Below are 25,375 nucleotides of genomic sequence, written 5' to 3' on the forward strand. Positions count from 1 at the left end.
CCTGGCTCTGGAATTCAGCATAAACTCTATTACTAGGAGACTTCATCCAGTGGCCTCTATAGACCATGAAGCCAAGACAATTACACTCAAATCTGGTCTTCACCTCCTGTTGATAAATGTACTGCTTAGGTCAAAAAGTGACTTCTTAAAATCTATAAAAGTCATTTAATCAAATAAGCTTACTTTTAAAGGTTCTTACATGAAAATGTGTTTAATCCAAATATATTTGAGGGTTTATAATTTCTGGATTTTTGTGAAAATGTCCTAACTCTTCAAGTAAAGCGTCTTTGCTTCAAAAGGAAGTCAGAGCTACAGTCACAGTGGTTTACAGAATATTTTCTGGTAGTCTTTGCTTCATTTCAATATCTAGCCATGATTGGCTGTTGATAGTTACAAAAAAGGAAGTCTTCAAGTCAGGGGATTTCTCAGTGGAAGTTCCCAGTTTAACGCAAGGGAGATCTGAGGACCGTCTGGGCAGCACTGCTAGAGCCTGCAGAGAAAGCTTCCAGACCCTTTACTTTTTTAAGGAACAATATAGTCCATGAAGGAAGACTTGTAACCTGGAGAAGAGGTAATCAAAACTTTAGTACTTTCTACTGATTCTCAAATTAGCAAGGTGGCCTGGATGTCTTAAACTGCAGTGTTGCAGATTTGTCCTACAATTGCTTCTGTTAAGTGAGTAATTTATGACATGATATAATGCCTTTTATTCATTGCCATAGCTGCCATAATTAGAAATTTGGCCTCTAAAAATGGGGTCCCTAGCCAAGACTAAGGGGAAAATTTCGATACTGTGATCTTTGTGCGTTCTTTTCAACTTTTAAGATAGAATTTATGTCTCTATTTAAAATGATTTTTTTAAGTTTGTGTCTGGAATATAGCCTTTTCCAATGAGTATTATTTACAACATAGACTTAAAAGGGATATATTTGGCATAAGTTAAGTTGTATATAGTTGACTAGGTTGAAAAGCAAACTAATGCTACATATACTCATACTTTTTTGGTTAAATTTTTAAAGATCAATTCCAGCCTGATCCAGGGTATTTATTCAAACATTAACTCACATTTTGTATTTTTCCATCTTCTAAGAAATACATGTTAATGAATGTTTCTTTACAGTAAAATATCAACCTTAAAAATGTTGCATTTTCTATCTTGGAAGATGTAAATTTACACAATAATATAAATCCATTCTTATTTTATTGCCAATTGGCCTTTATTTTCACAAAAAGTACATATTAAAAGTTGTGTAATATTTTCTCAAGAATAATCCTAGGAAAAGTTGACAGTTCAAAAAGATTAAACTCCAAGAATCATCACTATTGTTACATTAATAGCTGCCATTTATTGAGTGTCTGCTGGAGTAAATAGTCACAGAATCTTCCAGCTAGTCAGTGGTAGAGCCAGGGCTTAGCTGTAAATCCACATCACTTCTTTTTCATGGCTCTCTGTTACCACTGCTCTGCCTTCTCATAAAATTTGAAAAGTGTTTTGAGAGATCTTATCCCAAAGGATGAGGGGAAGGACAATATTTGGTCAGGGTCACAGAGAAACCAAGTCATTCAGAGAAACTTAGAAATCATATCTAGGGCTCTGTTGTCTTCACTCACCCTCCCCATGCCCTCCTTCCCTCCAGGGCACACTTACACCTGTGCACAGGTGCATATATCAGTCTGTCTCCATGCAGAAGGGGGAACCTGAAGCTGGACACCACATCCAAACTGACCTAAATTCCTGCTGGCAGCCAACTAGGGCCCTAAAGCAGCGTCCAATTATTTCTCTTAAACACTTGTTGACAATGAAAGAAATGACCAACTGGAAGATTTAAAATAAATCTCAAATCCTTCCCCAAAAGCACCAGTTGGAATTTTTTGAAACATAAAAGTATTAATTTGAAGGAAACCATCATCCTTACAGTACAGAACCTTCCTATCTGCAAACATTCTTTCTCTTCGTGTATTAAGGCCTCAGGAAACATAGGTTGTTTGTTTATCATAAAATGTATTCCAAAATATTTTACCTTCTTCATGTGTGAATAGGGATGCTATCTTGACAGGGACATTCTTTTCACTGTATATTATAACTAATTACTGCTGACATTTAGGAAATTTTTTGATATCCTAATTTTGTCTTGTGTCCAATCATTATACTGATACTTTCTTTATTCTAAATTATTTTAGGTGATTCACATGTGGTGCCTAGATAGGAAAAATATAATTTTGTCTTCTTTTTTTCTCCTCAACACATTGGCCAGAACTTCTTGAACAGTGTTTAATAACAGAGGAGATAGCAGCCAACCTCGTCTTGTTCTGATCTCAGTGGGAATTTCCCTAGTGGTTAACATTAAGTATGACGTTGGCAGTTGGTTTGAAATAAACACATTAATCATAAAAACCAAATAGCTACCAAATATACTTCTAACCCTGGTTTGCCAAAAGTGTATCAAAACTTCACGTTAAACTATATTTATTGTTTTCTTGCTATCACCAGAGACAGCTGTATGGGTTTTTTGTTTTTTACTTTAAATTATAAACTGCTCTCTGTTACACAATAGAGTAAATGCACTTTTTAAAAGATTACATGTTATTAGAGTTTCCTAGTGGTTCAGCCAGTTAAGGATCCAGCACTGTTGCTGCTGTAGCTCAGGTCACTGCTGTGGCATGGGTTCAGTCCCTGGCCCATGAACTTCCCCATGCCACCAGCATGGCCAGAAAAAAGAAGAAAAGTCCACGCAATAAAGGATTAATTCTTTCCCAAAAAAGTACATGTTATTAAAAATCATCCCTCGGTAATAAAAGTAGGTTTGTAGTTATAAAGTGTATTTTGTTATTGCTCTGGTTAAGTAAATAAATCGGTTGATCAAAATAAGCTAAACTTACACGTTTCCACATTTTCTCTTCAATCCACATGCTTAAACGCCTCTCCTCTATTATTTTGGCTTCACAATTCAGTTCACAACTCAAATTAACAGAAAAGAATGAAAACAATGTGGCAGAGCCAAAGAACCCTATCAAGGCAGAGCAACCAGACTCTCAAACAAAGCAGCTGTTCCTACATATTGTGCAAAAAGCTTTCTCCCTATTTTAACAGTGCTAGTTGACCACAATTCAGTTACAACAAAGAGTGGTATGTGAAATAGGTGTCCAAATTGATTAATCTTATACCAATTAATGGTGAGAAAATATATGTCTGGAATTTATTGAGAATTTTTGCATCCATATTCTAAGTAAAATTAATCTGTATTTTTTATTTTCTGATAAAAATACGAAAACTTTCCATGTTCTAAAAAAGTTTAATGGGAGTTATCAGCTCCTTGAAATGTTTAAAGAGCAAATCTTCATACACTTTGTCCTTAGCATCCAATTTTGGAAGTAATCTTTAAAAGTTTTTTCAGTATTTTCAGCTATTACCTATCCAGGTTTTACGCTATTTTCAAACAATTTAGGTTATTCATGTTTTTAATAAACAAAATTTCATCAAATTTTTCAAATGCACTAATATACATGGTTTTTACTTTTTTGCCATCTTCAAAACCATATGGATAACCCTTTCATTATTAATTTTGTCCTTTTTTTTCTCTCTCTTTTTAATGACTGAACATATCAAAAGGTTAATCTCTTGGATGTGTCACTTTTACGGTTAGCTCTTTTAAATAATTGGCTTTGCTTTTATCTTAATTACTATTTTCTTACTGCCTTTCCCTCTTTTTAGACTACTTTAGTTTTCTCAGTTTTAGAGATGAATGCTTAGCTTGTTCATTTTTTTTCTTTCTTATTTTGTAGTGAAAGGCTAGGAATTTTCTGAGTACCATTTTAACTGCTGTTACGTTTTTGATATGTCGTTTTCACATTATTATTATTTGATTTTTTTAATTGCAGTTTTAATTCCCCTTTGATCCAAGAGTTATTTAGGACAATAAAGGGTTTTGTTTGTTTGTTTGTTTTAGTTCATAGACTTTATCTTTTTAGAACAGGTTTAGATTTAGAGAAAAATTAAAACACTACAGAGAGGTCCCATGTATCACCCTGCCTCCTTCCTGTCCCCCACCCCTCAAAAGACACAGTTTCTTCTATTACTTTTTTCCAATTTTATGTCTTTTTTTGTTATTTATTTTATTTTCTAAGTTTTATGGAAATGTAGTTGAGTTACAAGAGTTACAAGGTTATGATAATTTCTGCTACACAATAAAATGATTCAGTCATACATACCCTCTATTACTAACATCTTAATGTATGGTACATTTGTGACAAATTGAGGGACAATATTGATACATCTTTATTAACAGTTTATAGTTTATGCAGAGTTCTTTATTTTTTTCCTTTTTTAAAAAATTGAGGTTAAAATTCACATAATGAAATTAAATATTTCATAGTGTTCACTAAATGTGAACAATTCAGTGGCATTTGGTACACTCGCAATGTTGTGCAACCACCACTTCTACCTAGTTTCAAAACATTTTTATCACCCCAAAAGGAAACCCTGTACCCATTAAGCAGTTGCTTTACATTTCCTGCTCTCCTCAATCCCTGGCAACAACCAGTTTGTGTTCTGTCTATATGAATATACCTGTTCTGAATATCCATATAAGTGAAATCAAGACTTTGTCTAGGTTTTTTCACTTAGCATCATGTTTTAAGATTCATCCATGTTGTAGCATGTATCAGTACTTCATTCCTTTCATTGTCAAATAATATTCTATTGTATGTATATACACAATTTGTTTATCCATTCATCTACTGATGGACAAGATAGTTGGGCTATTTTCACTTGGCTACTGTGAACAGTGCTGCTATGACCATGCATTACATTGTCTGAGTATGTGTTTTCAATTCTATACCTAGCAGTGGAATTGTGGGGTCATATGGTAATTCTGTTTAACTTTTTAGGAACTTGCACTGTTTTCCACAGTGGCTAAACCATTTTACATTTCCACAGGCAATGTACAAGAGTCCCAATTGCCCTCCATTCTTGTCAACATCCGTAATTTTCTGGGTTTTTTAAATTATTATTATCATAGTCATGCTAATGGATGTGACATGATACCATATCATGGCTTTGATTTACATTCCCCTAATTACTAATGTATAGAGCATCTTTTCATAAATTGTTGGCCAATTGCCTTTTTTTTTTTTTTTTTTTTGCCACACGTGTGGTGTGTGGAAGTTCCCAGGCCAGGGGTCAAACCCACACCACAGCAGTGATACGAATTGCTGCAGTTACAGCGCCAGATCCTTAACTGTGCCTCAAAAGAACTCCTGTAGATTCCCTTTGACGACATCTATCAATGCACAAAATTTATTTTTAAAAATTTTTATGAAGTCCAATGAATTTTTTTCTTGATTTTTTTTTTTTTTTTTGGATTTTTAGAGCCACACCCAAGGCATGTGGAGGTTCCCGGGCTAGGGACTGAATAGGAGCTGTAGCCACCGGCCTACTCCACAGCCTTAGCAATACTAGATCTGAGCCTTTTCTGCAATCTACATCACAGCTCATGGCAATGCCAGATCCTTAACTCACTGAGCAAGGCCAGGGATTGAACCTGAGTCCTCATGGACACCGGTCAGATTCGTTTCTGCTGAGCCATGACGGGAACTCCTTCTTGATCTTTTGTTCATGATTTGGTATCATACCTAAGAATCCATTGGCAAATTCAAGGTCATGATGACTTACCTCTTATCTAAGAGTTTGATAGTTTTAGCTCTTATATGTAGATTTTTGTTCCATTTTGAGTTAATTTTGTACATAGTTTTATTACTTTGTGGATATCAGTTGTTCCAACATCATTTGAGGAAAAGACTATTCTTTCTCCTTTGAATGGTCTTTGTACCCTAGCCAAAATCAATTGATCATAGGTGTAAGGATTTATTTCCAGACTCTCAATTCTATTCCTGTGTTCCATATGTCTATCTTTATGCTGGTATCACACTGTTTCAATTAGTGCAGCTCTGTAGGTGAGTTTTGAAATTGGGAAGTGTGAATCCTCCAATTCTATTTTTATTTTTCAATATTTCCTGGCTATTCAGGGCTCCTTGCAATCCCATATGAAATTGGGGATTTGCTTTTTTTAACTTCTGGGGGAAAAGAAGCCGTTGGAATTTTGATACAGATTACATTAAATCTGCTGATCATTGTCATCTTAACAATATTAATTATTCCAATCCATGAACACAGAACGTCTTTCTATTTATTTAAATCTTCTTTAATGTCTTCCAGCAATGTTTTGCAGTTTTCGGTACACAAGCCTTATTGCCTCTTTGGTTAAATGTATTCTTAACATATTACATTCTTTTGGATATTGTTATAAACTAAATTGTTTCTTTCTTTTTTTTTTTTTTTTTTTTTTTGCTTTTTAGGGTGGTACTTGTGGCATATGGAAGTTCCCAGGTTAAGGGTCTATCAGAGCTGCGGCTGCCGACCTACACCACAGCCACAGTAACATGGGATCCAAGCCACAGCCAACTTACACCACAGTTCAGTTCACAGCAATGCCGGATCCCCAACCCACTGACTGAGGCCAGGCACCAAGCCTGCATCCTTACTGCTCATTACCGCTGATCCACAATTGAAATTCCCTTAATTTCCTTTTTGAATTGTTCATTGGTGACATTGAAATACAACTGATTATTGAGTGTTGATCTGGTATCCTGCAACTTTGCCAAATTCATTTATTAGTTCTAAACAGCTTTCTTTTGGATTCTCTGGAATTGTCTACATGTTAAATAATGTTATCTATAGATAGAAATAGTTTTACTTCTTCCTTTTAAATTTGGACGCCTTCTATTTCTTTTTCTGATATAATTGCTCCAGCTAGAAATACCATGACAATGTCGAATTGCAGTAATGGAAGAACATGCCCTTGTCTTGTTCCTGATCTTAGGAGGAAATTTTTCACCATTCAATATAGTATTAGCTGTGGGTTTTTCATAAATTCTCTTTGTGAAAGTTTCCTTGTATTCTTAGTTTTCTTTTTTTTTTAATCATGAAAGAGTGTTGGATTCTATCACATGCCTTTTATCAATCAATAGAGATTATCACATAAGGATGTTTTTCCTTTAGTCTATAATGTGGTGTATTGCATTGAATGATTTTATGTTTACCCACCCTTGCATTCCAGGGGTAAATCACACTTGGTCATGACGAATAATCCACTTAATATGCTGCTGGATTCAGTTTTGTGGAGAATTGTTGCATCTTCATCTATGAAGAATACTGGTCTTTAGCTTTCTTTTCTTGTAGTATCTTTATCTGGCTTTGGTATTACAGAAATGCTGGCCTCATAGAATGAGTTAGGAAATATTCTCTCTTCCTCTATTTTTTTAAGATTTTTGAGAAGGATAGTGTTTGGTAGAATTCACCAATGAAGCCATCTGGTCCTGAACTTTTTTTTGTTGGGAGGTTTTTGATTACTATTTTAATCTCTTTATTTGTTATAGGTCTATTTAAATTTTTAATTTCTTCTAGATTCAGTTTTGGTATTCTGTGTACCAGGAATTTGTACATTTCATCTAGCTTATCTAATTTGTTGGCATATAATTATTCACACTATTCTCTTATAATCCTTGTCATTTTTATTTGGGATTATAATGTTCTCACTTTCATTTCTGATTTTAGTTATTTGTTATTCTCTGCCCTTATAAGTCTAGCTAAAGTTTTGTCAATTTTGTTGATCTTTTCAAATGACTGACTTTGATTTCATTGTTGCCATTGTTTTTCTATTCTTTTTTCACTCGTCTCTGCTCCAATCTTTATTATTTCCTTCCTTCAGCTAGCTTGGGATTTAATTTGTTCTTTTTTTCTACTTCCTTATGATGTAAAGTTAGGTTATCGATTTAAGATCTTTCTTTTTTAATGTAGACATTTACTTGTATTAATTTCCCTCCAAGTACTGCTTTCATGGCCTATAACTTTTGATATGATTTTTTTTCATTCATCTCTAAGTAAATCTAATTTCCCATGTGATTTCCTTTTTAAACCATTAGTTGTTTAAGAATGTGTTATTTGACTCTGTGTATTTTTTTTCTGTTTTCCTTCTGTTATTGATTTCTAACTTCATTCTATTTGGCTGTAAAAGATACTTTACATGATTTCAATCTTTTAAGTTATACTCGTGGCTTAACATTTGATCTATCCTAGAGAAGGTTCTATATCCACTTGAGAAGAACGTGTATTCTGCTGCCGTTGGGTGGAGTTCTCTCTATATATATTAGGTCTAGTTGGTTTATGCCATTATTCAAGGCTGCTATATCCTTTTTTGAGCTTCTGTCTTTCTATCCATATTAAAAAAGGTATAGTGACGTCTCCAACTGTTAGTGTAGTACTCTCTATTTCTCCCTTCAGTTCTACCAGTATTTGCTTCATATATTTGGGAGCTCTACTGTTTTGGTGTTACATTGCAATATCTTCTTGATAAATGGTCTTTTTTCTTACATAATGCCTTTTTTTGTTTCTTGTGACAGTTTTAATTTGAAATCTATTTTGTCTGATATAGCCACCTCATATCTCTTTTGTTTACTATTTACATGGAAAATCTGTTTTCATCCTTTTACTTTCAACTTTCTTGTGTCTTTGGAGCTAAGGTAAGTCTCTTACAGACAGTATATAGTTTAATCATGTTATATTAGCCATTCTGCGAAGCTTTGCCTTTTGATTAATAAATTAATCTATTTACATTTAATTATTGATAAGGAAGTGTTTACTTCTGCCGTTTTGTTATTTGATTTCTGTGTACCTTATACCATTTTTCTGGTCCTCACTTCACCCATCACCACTTTCTCTTGTATTTAATTGATTCTTTGCTGTGTATCACATTATTCCCTTCTCATTTTCTTTTATTTATTTATTTTTTTTTAGATATTGTCTTGTGGTTGTCATGAGGATTGCAACAAGAAACTTGAATTTATAACAATCTAATTTGAATTAATGCCAACTTAGCCTCAATTATATAAAAAAGTATACTCCTATACAGCTTAGTTCCCTCCTTTACATTCTTGTAATCTCAAATTTCATCTTTATACATTGTGTGCCCATTAACATAGATTTATAGTTATTTTTAAGCAGTTTCCTTTTAAATCATGTAGGAAATAAAAAGAGGAGATACAAAACAAAAATACAATCATGCTGGCTTTTATATTTACCTATACAGTTGCTTTAACCAAGTGTATTTCTTTGAATGACTCTAAATTATTGTCTAGTGGCCTTTCATTTGAGCCTGAAGTACTCCCTTTATAGGGTAAGTCTATTAGCAACAATCTTTCTCAGCTGTGTGTGTGTCTCATAATGTCTTAATTTTTCCTTTATTTTTGAAGAATAGTTTTGCTGGATATAGAATTCTTGGCTGACACCTATTTTTCTTTTCAGCATTTTAAATATGTCATACTACTGCCTTCTGGCCTTCATGATTCCAAAGTGAAACTGGCTGTTAATCTTACTGAGGATCCCTTGTATATAATGAGTTTCCTCTTTCTTGATGCTTTCAAGATTCTCCTGTTGTCTTTGGTGCTCAACAGTTTGATTACAATGGGCCTCAGTTTGGATATCTCTGATTTTAACCTACTTGAGCTTATTGAATTCTGGGCAGATTCAGTCTTTCATCAGATTGGGAAGTTTTCAGCCATTATTTCTTCAAATATTTTTTTCACTCCTTTTCTCCCACTTCTCCTTCAGAACTACCATAATGCATATTTTGGTTTGCTAGATGATGTTTCACCAGTTTTCTAGGCTCTATTCACTTTTCTTTATATTCTTTTCTCTTTATGCTCCTCCATCTCAACAGTTTTAATTGTCCTATTGGCACATTCACTAACTTCTTTTACCTGCTCAAATCTGTTGCCAAACCCCTCTAGTGAATTTTTCATTACACTTACTATACTATTCAGCTACAGAATTTCTATTTGGTTCCTTTTTATAATTTCTATTTCTTTATTGATAATCTCATTTTGTTCATACATAATTTTCTGATTTATTTTGGTTCACTGTCCAAGGTTTTCTTTAGCTCTTTGAGCAAATATAAAACAATTTAAAGTAAGAGATTTTTTGACTTCCTGTTGTGGAACAGCAGGAACATATGTGACTAGTATCCATGAGAATGCAGGTTAGATCCCTGGCCTCACTCAGTGGGTTAAGGATCCGGCATTACTGTGAGCTATGGTGTAAGTCACAGATGCAGCTCGTATCTGGCATTGTTGTGGCTGTAGTATAGACCACCAGCCACAGCTGTAATTTGACCCCTAGCCTGGGAACTGCCATATGCCACAGGTGTGGCCCTAAGGAAGAAAAAAAATCAACTACATGTAGAACCACCTACTTAAGTTACAGATATTAACTCAACAATTGACCTTGAACAACATGGAGTTGAATTGCATGGATTTTTTTTCAATAAATATGTACTACAGTACTGCACAATCTGTGATTTTTTTGAATCTACAGATGTAAAACCATAGATGTGGAGTTATATCTGGATTTTCAACTACTTTTTGGGGAGGGAGAGTGTTCGTACTCCAATCCTCATGCTGTTCAAGTGTCAACCATATTAGCTAATATTTATTGGGTTCCTCCTATAGTCCAGGCCCTGTTCATATATTATCTCATTGCACACAAACACACACATACACACACACACACACACACACACACACACACACACACAAACTTTGAGGCAAGTATTATTATAATCTACACTTGACAGAAAAAAAACTAAAGCTCAAATTTAATAAAGACATAGGATTAGAAAATGGTGATACCAACATATGAATGCAGCAATATTAATGAAAACTCTCATTTATAGCCTACATGCATTAACCTATATCAGCTCGAGTTCATCTTTGCAAGGGCAATGACCATCTAGGCTTCAGACTGATGGTTGCAAGTTTCTTTAATATCAGTTGCCATCCTAACTTCAAAAGCATTACACTTGGGATTTCAAGTTAATGCAAGTCATAAAAGTAAAAGGATGGGGTGAAATAGGAGCCCATAATTATAACCTGGAAGAGAAGTCAAGTAAGGCCCTTCCTGCTTAGAATCAGACCATTCACCTGAGGCCTCAACAAACCAAGCAAATGTGAAGGGATCATGTTCTAGGATTAGAAAAACATATTAGTAAACACTTGAAAAGGGAGCATTTGAGGTATTGAAGAAATCAGAAGAGGCAGGATATGAGTCTAGAGAAATAAGAAGAAGCCTTATATTATCTTTAGAGTTTGGATTATATCCTAAGATTAATAGGAAGTGACCTTAGGTGCTAAAGGAACATAGTTACATTTAGAATTTGACAAGAGAAAAGGATAGGAGAACAGTTAAGAGACTAGTATGGTAAATATGAATTGATGATGGCCTGAACAAAAGGCGTCAATAGAGACAGAGAGTGACAGTGAGGACAACGTGTGACAATGGGGACAGAGTATATGCATGCAAGAAAATGTTGCAGAGGAATACTCACAAGAGCTACCTTATTGGATGACTGAATAAATGCGAGAAGGAGGAGTTTTACTTCTTTGTTATGTAACAAAGCAATATTTTCTTTTCTCTCTTTCTCTATTAATATAAAAGAATAAACACACAATTTTTAATTCTACTTGTAGTTATTTACCTTTATATTTTTAAAAAAATCTAAAATATGTAAAATTATCAGTAGAATGAAAGCCTTTCTATAATTTCCTTTTTTCCAGATATAGCAGATAAGAAAAAGAATATATTAGAGCTTTCTTATTCCTGCCACCACTCTTCGACCCTATTGAGGGTTTTTTGGTCTTTGTTTTGGTTTTTTTGATCTTGCCCATGGCATGTGGAAGTTCCCAGGCCACGGCTGAACCTGAGCCACAGCAGTGACCCAGGCTGCTGCAGTGACAATGCCAGATCCTCAACTTGAGAACCACAGGAGAACTCCTATTTCTACTTTCTTATCTTAGTCTAATATCTTGTTTTAGATTTTATCTCTTGTGTCAGAGAAAATACAAATTGGATTCTTTCCATTTACCTACGCTTCTGTCAAAGCATTTTCTGAAGTGTTCACTTTCTCAGGATTTGGGGGGACTTTGTTCTTCTTCCTTCATGGAGCACAATCTTTTCAAAGCAATACTTTGTCTTATATTACACACATATTCCAAGTTTGTATAGCCCCTGTTAACTAAATGTGTGGATTTTATTTGATTCTTCTCATTATCTGCCTGATTTCTACTAGTTCCTTGGCACAGATCTTGAGTTGGGAGACATATGAACATGCATAGTTCACAACTTTTGGACTTAAAGCTAGCATTTATCAATTTTGTCACTACCTATTGGCCTGAGGTGAGGTCCCTCACCTTTATTGCCTAGTTATTTTACTATGAGGAGGAGAATTCCCTGTTAACCAGAAAAAAATCATTGTTCTTTTCCTTGAGAGGAGCCATATATGAAAGATTAAACTCCCAGAGGGTCAGAGACACAGCTCTGTCTGCTCAGTTCCTCTATTACTTGCTTCACATATCCTTAGATACCGAGTATCACATCTGTCCACTCTCAGTGGAGTCATGTGGTATACTCCAAACCATAGCTCCAAAATGGACAATAAAAAGAAGTACTGATGGGAGTTCCCATCGTGGTGCAATGGTTAACAAATCCGACTAGGAACCATGAGGTTGCGGGTTCGATCCCTGGCCTTGCTCAGTGGGGATCCGGTGTTGCTGTGAGCTGTGGTGTAGGTTGCAGACGCAGCTCGGATCCCACGTTGCTGTGGCTCTGGAGTAGGCCGGTGGCTACAGCTCCGCCTCGACCCCTAGCCTGGGAACCTCCATATCTCGCAGGAGCGGCCCAAGAAATGGCAAAAAGACAAAAAAAAAAAAAAAAAAAAAAAAAAAAAAAGTACTAATGGGAGACAATGGGGCAACAACATGTAAAATACTATCTGTAGGTTACATATAGTGGTGGGGTTACTGTCAATTTCACTGGTAAGTGCCATGAGAGACAGCCTTTCTTCTTCTTTTTTTTTTTTTTGGCTGCACTTGTGGCATGTGGAAGTTCCTGGGCAGGGGATCCAACACAAGCCACAGCAGCAACCAGCTCCTTAACCTACTGGGCCACAGGAAACTCTACAGATAGATTTCTAACTCTGCTTCAGAGTGGCAGATTTGCTCACCTTCAAATCTTCAGACAACAAAGTTCATGTCCATTTCAGCCCTGCAGTTCTTGCAAATTCTGTCAGTAGGATACATATTATCAGGGTTACAGCTACTCTGGAAGACTTAAGCCCAAGGTGGTGAGGCTTGGCAAGTGAGCACCTACGTCAGCTGGGTGCCCTGGACAAGGGCACAGCTTCTCAGCCATACACACTGGGCCTGGTCATCAATCTGCCTTTTGATGCTATTATGAGTTATCATATTTTCTTGATTTTTTCATTAGGCATTGAATTTAGAGAGTCTGAGACACAAACAGCTAGTCCAGATGTCATCCTATATCAGAAGTCAACCAGAATCTATTAATAGTGATATTTCACATCAAAGATTTGACTGAGATCATTGATGCATACCTGACATTCCAAGTTGTAGTAAGTGTTTATACTGTCATCTTTCTGTGTTTCTAGATTTATATTCAGAACTCTCTCTAAAGTATTAAGCAGTTTTGAAAATAAGTCCCAAAATAATTTTAATAAGCCTGCAGTTCTCATCTTCATTCCACTTTACCCTCCAGTACTGCTTGTTATAATGATAAGAGAAAAACTGGAGTAACATTATGTCATTTTGAAAGAGTTATTCCTCAAATAAATGTCTCAACTCAATTTCTAACCTTAATAAAAACATACTGCACAAAAACAAATAAAATAAAAAAAAAATAATGAGTTCCTGTTGTGGCTCAGTGGGTAGCGAATCCGACTAGGAACCATGAGGTTGCGGGTTCAATCCCTGGCCTCGCTCAGTGGGGAGCTGGTGTTGCCATAAGCCATGGTGTAGGTCACAGACGAGGCTCCGATCCCACGTAGCTATGGCTCTGGCGTAGGCCGGTGGCTACAGTTCCGATTAGACCTCTAGCCTGGGAACTTCCACACGCCACAAGAGCAGCCCTAGAAAAGGCAAAAAGGCCAAAAATTAAAATAATATAAAATAAAATAAAATAAAACTATATGCAATTATAAAAAGTCATCATTTTTTTTTTTAAAAAAGGAAAATGTTTGATGCCGTTGTAGCACAAAACTTATCCATGTACCCCACCCAGGCATTCATGCATGTTTCACACATTGGAGAAGTATGCAGTCACTTCTCTTCATGACTTACAACATCATGGGAGTGGAAAGAAATACAAATATACATTTAAGAAATGTGTATATTTAGGAGTTCCCCCTATAATGCAATGGGATAGGCGGCATCTTGGGAGCATTGGGACACAGGTTCAATCCTTGGCCCATAACAGTGGGTTAAGGATGCAGCATTGCCACAGCTGCAGCTTGGGTGGCAACTGTGGCTCAGATCTGATCCCTGGCCTGGGAACTCCATATGCCATGGGATGGGAAAGAAAGAATGGTAGGAAGGAAGGAATATTTAATTTGCTCTTTCCTTATTCAAAGTGTTTAGCACTTTTATATTTCAAAATGCTCATGACTTCATTTTTACATTCTGAGTTTTTTATTAAATTCTACTATTTTAATCAGAAATAGTCTGTGTTCTCATCGTGGTGCAAAGGAAACAAATCTGACTAGGAACCATGAGGTTGCAGTTTTGATACCTGGCCTCGCTCAGTGGGTTAAGGATCCCACGTTGCTGTAAGCTGTGGTGTAGTTTGCAGATATGGCTAGGATCTGGTGTTGCTGTGACTGTGGCGTAGGCTGGTGGCCACAGCTCCAATTAGACCCCTAGCCTGGGAACCTCCATATGCTGCAGGTGTGGCCCTAAAAAGACAAAAAAAAAAAAAAAAGAAAAAGAAAAGAAATAGTTAAGACAGCTCTTTCAATTTGCTCAAAAGCAGTGCTTAGGTAAGTTAGACATCATTAAAATTAAATTTTTCTGCTGTGCAAGACACTAGGAGAAAATACTTTCAAAAGATATATCTGGTAAAGGTCTGCAATCCAAAATATACAAAGAACTCTTCTAATTCAACAATAAGAAAACAATCCAGTTTTAAAAATGGGCCAAAGACCTTAACAGGTATTTTGCAAAAGAAGATATACAGGTTGCAAATAACCATGTGAAAAGATGCTCCACATCATATGTCATCAGGAAAATTAAAATTGAAGCACAATCAGATATCAGTACACTCCACAAAATCCAGAACACTGACAACACCAAATGTTGGCAAGGATGTGGGGCAACAGGAACTCTTATTCATTGCTGGCGAGGATGCAAAATGGTACAGAAACTTAGGAAGACAGTTTGGAAGCTTGTTACAAAATTAAACATACTCTTGCCATGCAACAAAACAATAATACTCCTTGGTATTTACCCAAAGCAGTTGAAAACCTACATGCACACAAAAATCTGCAAACTAATGTTTGGAGCAAATATATTTATAATTCCTGAAAGTTGGAAGCAACCAAGATGTCCTTCAGTAGGCGAATGGATAAATAAACTTTGGTACATCTAGACAATGGAATATTATTCAGTATTAAAAGGAAATGAGCTATCAAGCCATGAAAAGACGTAGAGGAAATTAAAATACATTATTGCTAAGTGAAAGAAGACAACCTTAAAACGTTACATATTATATGGTTCATGACATTCTGGAAAAGGCAAAACTATGGAGACAGCGAATAGATGAGTGATTGCCAGAGATTAGGGGGAAGAAGGGATGAATAGGTGGAGGAGCACAGAGGATTTTTAGGGCAATGAAACTATTCCAGTATTGTAAGATACTATAATGATAGATATAAGTCAGAGTATACAGAGTGTACTAGTACACTCTAGTATCATATGATACTATAGTTATGAACACGCCATTATTCTTTGGTCCACACTCTCAGCCAGATATAATCATGTTCCAGTCAACATGGAGAGTACAACACCAACAGTGAACCCCTAATGTAAACTATGGACTTTGGATGATAATATGTCAATGCAGGTTCATTAATTGTGACATATGTACCACTTTGGTGGGAAATGTTGATAATGAAAGTCTTATGCATGTTACAGGCTAGGGAGTCTGTATCTTCCTCTCAAATTTACCGTGAACCTAAAATTATTCTTTAAAATTCTTTTACAAAAAATTTTGTATTGTTGGGAGTTCCCGTTGTGGCTCAGTGGAAACGAATCTGACTAGTAACCATGAGGATGTGGGTTCAATCCCTGGCCATGCTCAGTGGGTTAAGGATCTGGCATTGCTGTGAGCTGTGGTATAGGTCATGGACGCGGTTCAGATACCGAGTTGCTGTGACTGCAGCCTAGGCCGGCAGCTGCAGCTCTGATTTGACCTCTAGCCTGGGAACTTCCATATGCCTTGGGTGTGACCCTGAAAAAGAAAAAAAAAAGTGCAGGGAGAAAGTGAGGCAGTCAGAACCCCATCCTCCTGAGATATTATCCTAGGAGGAGCAAGATCCTGAGACAATATAACTAGAAAAAGAGCTCAAGACTCCAAAGCTAGGCTTGAAACTTTCAATATGGAAAAGTATCATGGACGGACTGAAGAACTGTCTAGGCATGGTTTGGCCAAGATAGCTAGGACAGGGGTGTTCTCAACTTGGGAAATTTCGTCTATGGCTATAGAACTCCCTTCTAAAGCAGGCTCTTCCTGACAATGATACATAGTATTCATGGTTATTTTATCTTGGCTATCAAATTGCTATTTAAACACCCTTAGTACATTTGTGCTTGGTGATAAAGCCTTTTGCAAACACCATTAACCCCTGTCATATATATGCAAAAATAGTGAGAATTTTTTTCTTTTTTTTTTTTTTTTTTATTTTCCCACTGTATAGCAAGGGGGTCAGGTTATCCTTACATGTATACATTGCAATTACAGTTTTTCCCCCACCCCTTCTTCTGTTGCAACATGAGTATCTAGACAAAGTTCTCAACGCTATTCAGCAGGATCTCCTTGTAAATCTATTCTAGGTTGTGGCTGATAAGCCCAAGCTCCCGATCCCTCCCACTCCCTCCCCCTCCCATCAGGCAACCACAAGTCTCTTCTCCAAGTCCATGATTTTCTTTTCTGAGGAGATGTTCATTTGTGCTGGATATTAGATTCCAGTTATAAGTGATATCATATGGTATTTGCCTTTGTCTTTCTGGCTCATTTCACTCAGGATGAGATTCTCTAGTTCCATCCATGTTGCTGCAAATGGCATTATGTCATCCTTTTTTATGGCTTAGTAGTATTCCATTGTGTATATATACCACCTCTTCCGAATCCAATCATCTGTCGATGGACATTTGGATTGTTTCCATGTCCTGGCTATTGTGAATAGTGCTGCAATGAACATGCGGGTGCAAGTGTCTCTTTTAAGTAGAGCTTTGTCCGGATAGATGCCCAAGAGTGGGATTGCAGGGTCATATGGAAGTTCTATGTATAGGTTTCTAAGGTATCTCCAAACTGTTCTCCATAGTGGCTGTACCAGTTTACATTCCCACCAGCAGTGCAGGAGGGTTCCCTTTTCTCCACAGCCCCTCCAGCACTTGTTATTTGTCGATTTATTAATGATGGCCATTCTGACTGGTGTGAGGTGGTATCTCATGGTAGTTTTGATTTGCATTTCTCTTATAATCAGCGATGTTGAGCATTTTTTCACGTGTTTGTTGGCCATCTGTGTATCTTCTTTGGAGAAATGTCTATTCAGGTCTTTTGCCCATTTTTCCATTGATTGATTGGTTTTTTTGCTGTTGAGTTGTATAAGTTGCTTATATATTCTAGAGATTAAGCCCTTGTCAGTTGCATCATTTGAAACTATTTTCTCCCATTCTGTAAGTTGTCTTTTTGTTTTCTTTTGGGTTTCCTTTGCTGTGCAAAAGCTTTTCAGTTTGATGAGGTCCCATGGGTTTATTTTTGCTCTAATTTCTATTGCTTTGGGAGACTGACCTGAGAAAATATTCATGATGTTGATGTCAGAGAGTGTTTTGCCTATGTTTTCTTCTAGGAGTTTGATGGTGTCCTGTCGTATATTTAAGTCTTTCAGCCATTTTGAGTTTATTTTTGTGCATGGTGTGAGGGTGTGTTCTAGTTTCATTACTTTGCATGCAGCTGTCCAGGTTTCCCAGCAATGCTTGCTGAATAGACTTTCTTTTTTCCATTTGATGTTCTTGCCTCCCTTGTCAAAGATTAATTGACCATAAGTGTCAGGGTTTATTTCCGGATTCTCTATTCTAGAATTTTTTAATAGTGTAGAATTAAACAAATAGTAGTTCATCACCATGGAAGCTTCTAAAAGTGCTACATGCATTCAGCCAGAAGCAATCATGTTCCAGTCAACTTGGAGAGTCTCAGCCTTCAGTGCTCTCGGGAAGCTTCCACATATACTATGGATTTGACTGCTCTTTTCCTGAAAGGGGTCCTAGAGATGATCTTGGTGGTGGGAAGAGGCCAGATTGACAGGAGTGATTCCAGACAACACTTTTCACTTGCAGAGCATTCTAAAGTTTACCACGACTTTTGTTTAAATTTTCGATTGATTCTGCAACTGTCCATCCAGTGAAGAAGTTTTCATGGTCCTCATTTGTCAGATTTTTAAAAATCAAAGTTCATTAGGTTAAACAACTTGCCCGAAGGAGTAGTTATCAGAACTAAAACTTTTCTGAAGCTATCTGTGTAAAATTTCTATTTTGGAGAATATTCAAGCACAGTTAGGAAACGGAATAATGGGCGAGTTGTAAGTCATGGGAAATTTTCTCATAAAGATTTAGTTGCAATTCATGGAGCACCTTTCAACTTCAGCAAGTACATTTAATGAAGTGTTACTGGTTTGTGAAAAATCGAATGGGGGTGTGTGTGTGTGTGGTTTTTCTCAAAGTGTGAACCTCAATCGCCTCAATCACATTCACATGAGGATCTGTTGAAAATGGGGGTTCCTGGGCTTCACCCCAGTTGCTCTGAACTCTGGGAATCTCTAGGGGTGAATCTACATGTTCAGCAGGCCTCTCAGGTAAATCTCAGTTTACATACTGTGTGGTATTAGACACTGTTATTTAATGTTTGGCAGAAATTTTGCCAAGACCCCCAGGTCACCTTTAAACTTGACAATGGAAGCCTTTTCTGTGGCTGTGGTTTTCCCCGAGAGGCAGGGCGGAGTTGCGCTGGGCGGGGCTTGAATGGGCAGGGCGGGCGGGAGGGGCCAGGTCTGGCGAGGTGGAAGGTGAAGGGTTAATGGCTCCGCGCGCAGGCGCTGCCCTCTGAACTGGAACGGAAAACAATTTCCGGTTGGATTCCCCCGGCCGGGTGCCGGAGCCCTGTGGCGTGCGAGGCCGGTGCGGACGCCTTGAACTGTGAGTAAGAAACTTTGTGAGCGAGCTGGTGTGTCCGAATCCGTCGGGCACGGCGGCGGCGCACTTGTGTGTGTGTGTGTGTGTGTGTGTGAGCGAGAGGCATGCGCTGTCCATATGGGCGCCGCAGGGAGAGAAGCCGAGGAGCTGCAGAGACAACCGGTTCTTAGAGTGGGGAGGGACTTACTGTTAGTGAAATGACCTAGGTCAGCGTCCCAGAGAGGACCCGGAAGGGGCTTTCCGGGCCCGCAACGTCAGCTCAGCAAACAACTGCCCCCTCTGCGTCGGCTCAAGGGGAGGGATCCACCGGGATTCCGCGCCGTGCTAATCTCGGGGACTTGAATTCTTGGCGGGCCAACTGGGGAAGCAGGGCCTGCGATGTCAGGGGGAGTGGTGGACCCCGCGCGAAATGTCCCAGCCTCCGGTCCTCACAGGGGCTGTCTTCCTCAAGCTAGTACTGCCGTTGTTACTCTTTCGAAAACTTCCTAGGTTCTTTCTGTTGTTTTTCCCAGGATTATTGCACAGTTCCGCTCTCAGCTTTCCTGCAGAGTGTCATCAGAGCCTTGTCAATGAGAAGTTAGGAAACTTCCCCGAGGGTCACGGAGAGAATGGGTGGGTGGCTGAGGCGGAGAGAGCTGTAGCACACCCTGCCCCCACGGAACTGGGAGTTAGACGGAATCCCCAGCGCGGTGTAAACTGACTAGCGAAGAGTTACCGGTATAACAAGCCGTGCTCGTCACAAAGTGAAGAAAGAAGGGGGAAGATACCCAAACCAGAGTCTTTGTGGCTCTTAACATGCTATAACAAGCAAAAGTAGAGCAGTCTTGCTATCGAAGTGTCGTTTATCTCAGATTCCTTTGACAAGTTATATCTTAAGAGGGAAGTGGTGGTGAAGGAAGTGAAGTGACATGAAAGTAAGGAAAAATAGTGATCTCCCTCCCTACCAAGGTTGGAATGCACATTTCAGTCGAAACGTAAGAGAGAAGCAAAGCTATGTATTCTGCTGGAAAATTATCTTGTCCCTTTCATTGGGGAGGGGAGGAAAACCCTAAAATGGTAGAGACTTGTATAAAGCAGAAAATGAAACTCCTTTGTAACCCTCTCCCCAACCATAGGTGCTCCAACCTTTCACATCTCTCTTATGTGTAGGTAAACATACTGTTTTGCCTTCTTATGAAAATGAGATTTTATATGCATACAGTTCTATTATATGGTTTTCAGATAAAAAATGTGTGGTGGAAATCTTACCATATGTAGCTCTACTTGATCTTAATGTCAGCATGGTATTGCTTTGCCTAGACCATATGCCTTTACCATAACTGTAGTTAACCTTTGGCCTGTTTATATATTTGTCCTTGTTCTTCAAAATTATTTGTATTTCATTATGATACAGATATATTAATCCTTTGTGAATTACATGGCAAATACTTTCAAGAACCATCAGTCTTTGTTTTTAAATGCTCAGGCTTTGTATGGCCTAAGAATCAGTCACCACTGAAAAATTATTAAAATAGTTTCCTATCTTGTCTGTTACTTTTTATAGTTTTGCATGCTTTACTCATAAAACTGTATGCAAATTATTTTTGTACATTGTATAAGATAGAGATTTAGTCATTTTTCCTGAAATCATTTGTTGAAATCAGTTCTTTCCCAAATGACTGGAAATACTATCTTACTATAGTAAATTTCCATCTGAACATGGGTCTTTTTTTGGATCTTCTGTTGCTTTGCTCTGTTGTGTCCTCCTATATACGTACCAATCTCGATAATTAGGCACTTTTTAGTAATTCATAGAGCAAGTCTCTCTTCATTTGCCTTTTTCAAAATGTCTGTGATTATTACATTCCCTCTCAGGTAAAATTTAAAGTAAGCTGTTGAATTTGCTTTCATTAAAATTTAAGTCTTTGGGGGGTTTCAGCTACTCACTAATAATGTTTTGTTACTGATATGTAGATGATTTATATATCTGGCCAACTTTCTAAACTTATTAGTCTTATTAGTCTTATTAGTTTTAAATTCAAAATTCTTTTGAATTTTCTAGGGAAACAATCATCTGAATGTAATCTTACTTTTTTCTTTATATTTCTTTCTTTCATTGATTTAATAACTATCTAGCTTCTCCAGAACAGTAATAGGTAATAATAGTGATTCTGGCCTTCCTTTTCTTTCTTTCTTTTCTTATTTATTTATTTATTTGTTTGTTTGTTTGTTTATTTATTTATTTTTTAATGGCCACACCTGGGCCATATGGACGTTCCCAGGCTAGGGGTGGAATTGGAACTGCACCTTCCAGGCTATGCAACAGCCACAGCAACTCCCAGCTGCATCTGTGACCTATAGCTGTAGCTTGTGGCAATGGCAGATCCTTAAACCACTGAGCAAGGCTAGGGATGGAATCTGAATCCTCATGGATACTAGTTGGATTCTTAACCTGCTGAGCCACAGTAGGAACTCCATGGCCTTCCTTTTCTTATTTCTTAGTTAATGGATGTTTTTACTGTGTCATCATTAAATAAGAGTTTTTCAATAAATTTCAAATAATTTTATTTATCAAGGAAGTGTCTTTAATATTTCTAGCTTACTGGAATTTTTGCGGAGAATGGATTTTGGATTATGTCTAAAGTTGGGGGGTTTTTTGTTTTGTTTTTTCTTTTGGTCTGTACATTGGCTAGCACTTTGAGAGCAATTTTAAATAATAGATGTTGAGTGTTCATTTCATGCATGTATTTCTTGTTAAGATGAAGTCTTTTCATTACTACTTAACTAGACATTTTCATCAGGAGTAGAAGTTGAGTTTTATCAATGGTGCTTTGGCATCTGTCATGGTCTATCGTGTGCTTTTGTTCCTTGACCTATTGGAGTGGCAAATTATTTTAGCAGAGTTCTGGTTTTTGAACCAACCTTACACTTGGTCGTTGTGTAATATATAAGTGTATAGGTTTCTTTTCGGTAACGTTTTTCTTTAAAATCAGTAATTGAGTTTCATCCTTAATCGTCTTTTTTCTGTGTTATCTTTGCCATAGTTTGATATCAAGATTATGCTGGTTTTCTATAAAGAACTCAGAACAAGTCCTTCTTTCTCTGCATAGAGGTAGTTTACATAGCTTAAAAGCTCTCTGTTCTTTGAAGGTCTGAAAGAATTGATGAAAACATTTGAAAGTATTGTGGTCGACCCTTGAATAATACCTCAGGGTGAGGGGTGCCAAGCATCCCAGTGGTTAAAAATCTGCATGTAATTTATAGTCAGCCCTCCGTATCTAAGGGTCTGCATCCTTAGATTCAACCAACTGCAAATAGTGTAGTAGTGTGTTTTTAATGAAAAAAAAATGCCTATAAGTGTATTGTACAGTTAAAACCTATGCTGTTCAAGCATTAGCTGTACTTTTTTTGTTTTCTGGCCATGGTATGCCACAGCTTGATGTGGGATCTTAGTTCCCAGACCGGGGATTAAACCTGGGCTGCAGTGGTGAAAGCACCACGTCCTAACCACTAAATTACCAGGGGACACCTGTACATTGTTTTTAAAACAGCAGTAATAATCAGCAGAAAGTTCCATAACTTTAAAAAGCTAACAAACAAAAACTCCTTAGAGTAGATGGGTGTGGGGAGTTCCTGTTGTGGCTTAGTGGTAATGAACCTGAGTAGTATCCATGAGGATTCAGGTTTGATGCCTGGCCTTACTCGGTGGGTTAATGATCTGACGTTGTTGTGAGCTGTGGTGTAGGTCACAGATGTGGCTTGAATCCCGCTTTGCTGTGGCTGTAGTGTAGGCCAGCAGCTGCAGCTCTGATTCAACCCCTGAGAACTTCCATATGCTGGATGTGCCCCCCGCGCAAAAGGGTATGAAACACCAATCATGCTGAGAATGAAGACCTGCGTCCTCATCCAGGTCATTTTTATCCCCCACTGTTTTTTTTCCTTTTTTTTTTTTTTTTTTTTCATATTCAGGGAAAATGCTATAGGTAGGTTGAAACTGATAATAGTGTTTTACTGTTTTTTCTCTCCTTTATTCCAATTTATGAAAGAAAGGGTGTTGCTTCTACATGGGCAAGCTTTTCTATGCCCTAAAAGAAACCAAGAGTGGAGTTCCCTTCGTGGCTCAGTGGTTAACAAATCCGACTAGGAACCATGGGGTTGCAGGTTCGATCCCTAGCCTTGTTCAGTGAGTTAAGGATCCGACATGGCCGTGAGCTGTGGTATAGGTTGTAGATGCAGCTCGGATCTGGCATTGCTGTGGCTATGGTGTAGGCCGGCGGCTGCAGCTCTGATTAGACCTCTAGCCTGGGAACCTCCATATGCCATGGGTGCGGCCCTAGGAAAAAAAATACCCAAGAGTGAAATTCAGCTGAGAAAGCATTGGTTTCACTTTGTTGTCATCAGCTTCCCAATTTTGCAGGGAAATTTCTTGCTTTAGAGGTAGTAACCAAGCTGACATTCTACTCTAGCCAAATCCCCATTGGGGAGTTTTGAAATGAGTGGGTGAAGAAATATGCAAGCTCAGCATGCTTTTACTTAATTTAATATGAAATGAAAATCATTAGCACAGTCCAGGTATGTACATGGCCTGTGCGCACACATAAGAACATGGCTGACTTCTAAGGAATACAGACTATCTAACCAAAGCCCACTGTTTTACTCAGCTAAGGGTTTACTGTTAATATGTGGATAGTAGTATATTGTGTATTCTTTGCTAGAATTATTAAGTTTTATAAATGATTATTTCAGATATTTTCTGATTACTTTCAAAATTCTGACCTTAGATAATACAGTTTAAGAGTATACATCTGTGAACTGTGGAGACTTCAAGACATTCATAAATGTTATTTACAAAGGGTTGTGGGCATTGTGTCATTGCTTGAATATTTGAGTATCTTAATTTATTGTCTGCTAATCTAGAAGAAATAATTATTGACATAATTTGAGGGTGTGCCATGTAACAGAGACTTTGTATGTTTTTTAAATCATACCTATTATCTATAAGGAAATGGTAAATAAAAAAATAGATAGCTGTTGATATAAAACTTCATTATTCTGCCTAGAGTTGACCTTTGATCAACACAGGGGTTAGGGATGTCTATCCTCTATGCAGTTGAAAATCTGGGTCTAATTTACAGTTGGCCTTCTGAACCCAGGGTTCTTGTTCCGCCACATGGGCAGTTCCACATCCAGGGATTCAGCCAACCAAAAACATAGTACTGTAGTATTTATTCTTGAGAAAAACCCATGAATAAGTGGACCTGTATATTTCAAACCTGTGTTGTTCTAGAGCCAACTGTGTTTTCATGCTTTAGCTTAGTTATTCCTACTATTTCTTTATCCTTTTGTTTTCTAATACCTTTCTAAGCATGAATATTACTGTTCAGTTTCAACTTGCTTGTATTTAATAATGTCAAGCCACATTTTAGTTTCCACTTTCTGTAGGATTTATGTTGTGGCTACCATTCCTCACATGTTATCTCTTGTGCTTGCTGCTCTGGTTTTCAATCATGGGTAGAGAAAAAGCAGAGGCCATTATCTAGAGCAGGTAACAAAATCTCTTTATAGTCCAGAACCAAAATTCTGAATTATCTTCAAAAAGGATAAGAGAGAATATGAATTGAACTGCCTTGTGACGGGGTGGTTATTTAGTGTATAAAGCCTTTTGAGGAGTTCCCGTCGTGGCGCAGTGGTTAACGAATCCGACTAGGAACCATGAGGTTGCGGGTTCGGTCCCTGCCCTTGTTCAGTGGGTTAACGATCCGGCATTGCCGTGAGCTGTGGTGTAGGTTGCAGACGAGGCTCGGATCCTGCGTTGCTGTGGCTCTGGCGTAGGCCGGTGGCTACAGCTCCGATTCAACCCCTAGCCTGGGAACCTCCACATGCCGCGGGAGCGGCCCAAGAAATAGCAACAACAACAACCAAAAAGACAAAAAAAAAAAAAAAAGCCTTTTGAACTACATGCATTGTTTGACAGCTGTTCAAAAAGTTGAGGCGGGAGCTCTCATTGTGGCACAGCAGAAATCAATCTGAC

At 37.7% G+C, this 25,375-nt stretch overlaps 1 protein-coding gene across 14 annotated transcripts in view; it reads left to right on the forward strand.

The window, feature by feature from the left end:
* Positions 1 to 450: 450 nt before the first annotated feature.
* Positions 451 to 25,375, forward strand: part of TANK (TRAF family member associated NFKB activator) — a 96,540-nt gene continuing 71,615 nt past the window's right edge. For 10 of the 14 annotated variants that reach the window (XM_085001230.1, XM_085001229.1, XM_085001233.1 and 7 more), the window contains exon 1: positions 19,306 to 19,368. The gene's annotated coding sequence lies outside the window, so the exon portion shown is untranslated. Of the gene's footprint in view, positions 572 to 19,305; positions 19,369 to 25,375 lie in introns of those variants that run through there. The other 4 variants (XM_085001234.1, XM_085001235.1, XM_085001223.1 and 1 more) reach the window with 1 other exon arrangement.

The sequence above is a fragment of the Sus scrofa genome, chromosome 15 (assembly GCF_054392235.1).
Source record: "Sus scrofa isolate SSC_HxYL_T2T_F1_AM1 chromosome 15, Sscrofa_HxYL_maternal_Yorkshire_Landrace_v2.0, whole genome shotgun sequence".
NCBI classification, from domain to species: domain Eukaryota; kingdom Metazoa; phylum Chordata; class Mammalia; order Artiodactyla; family Suidae; genus Sus; species Sus scrofa.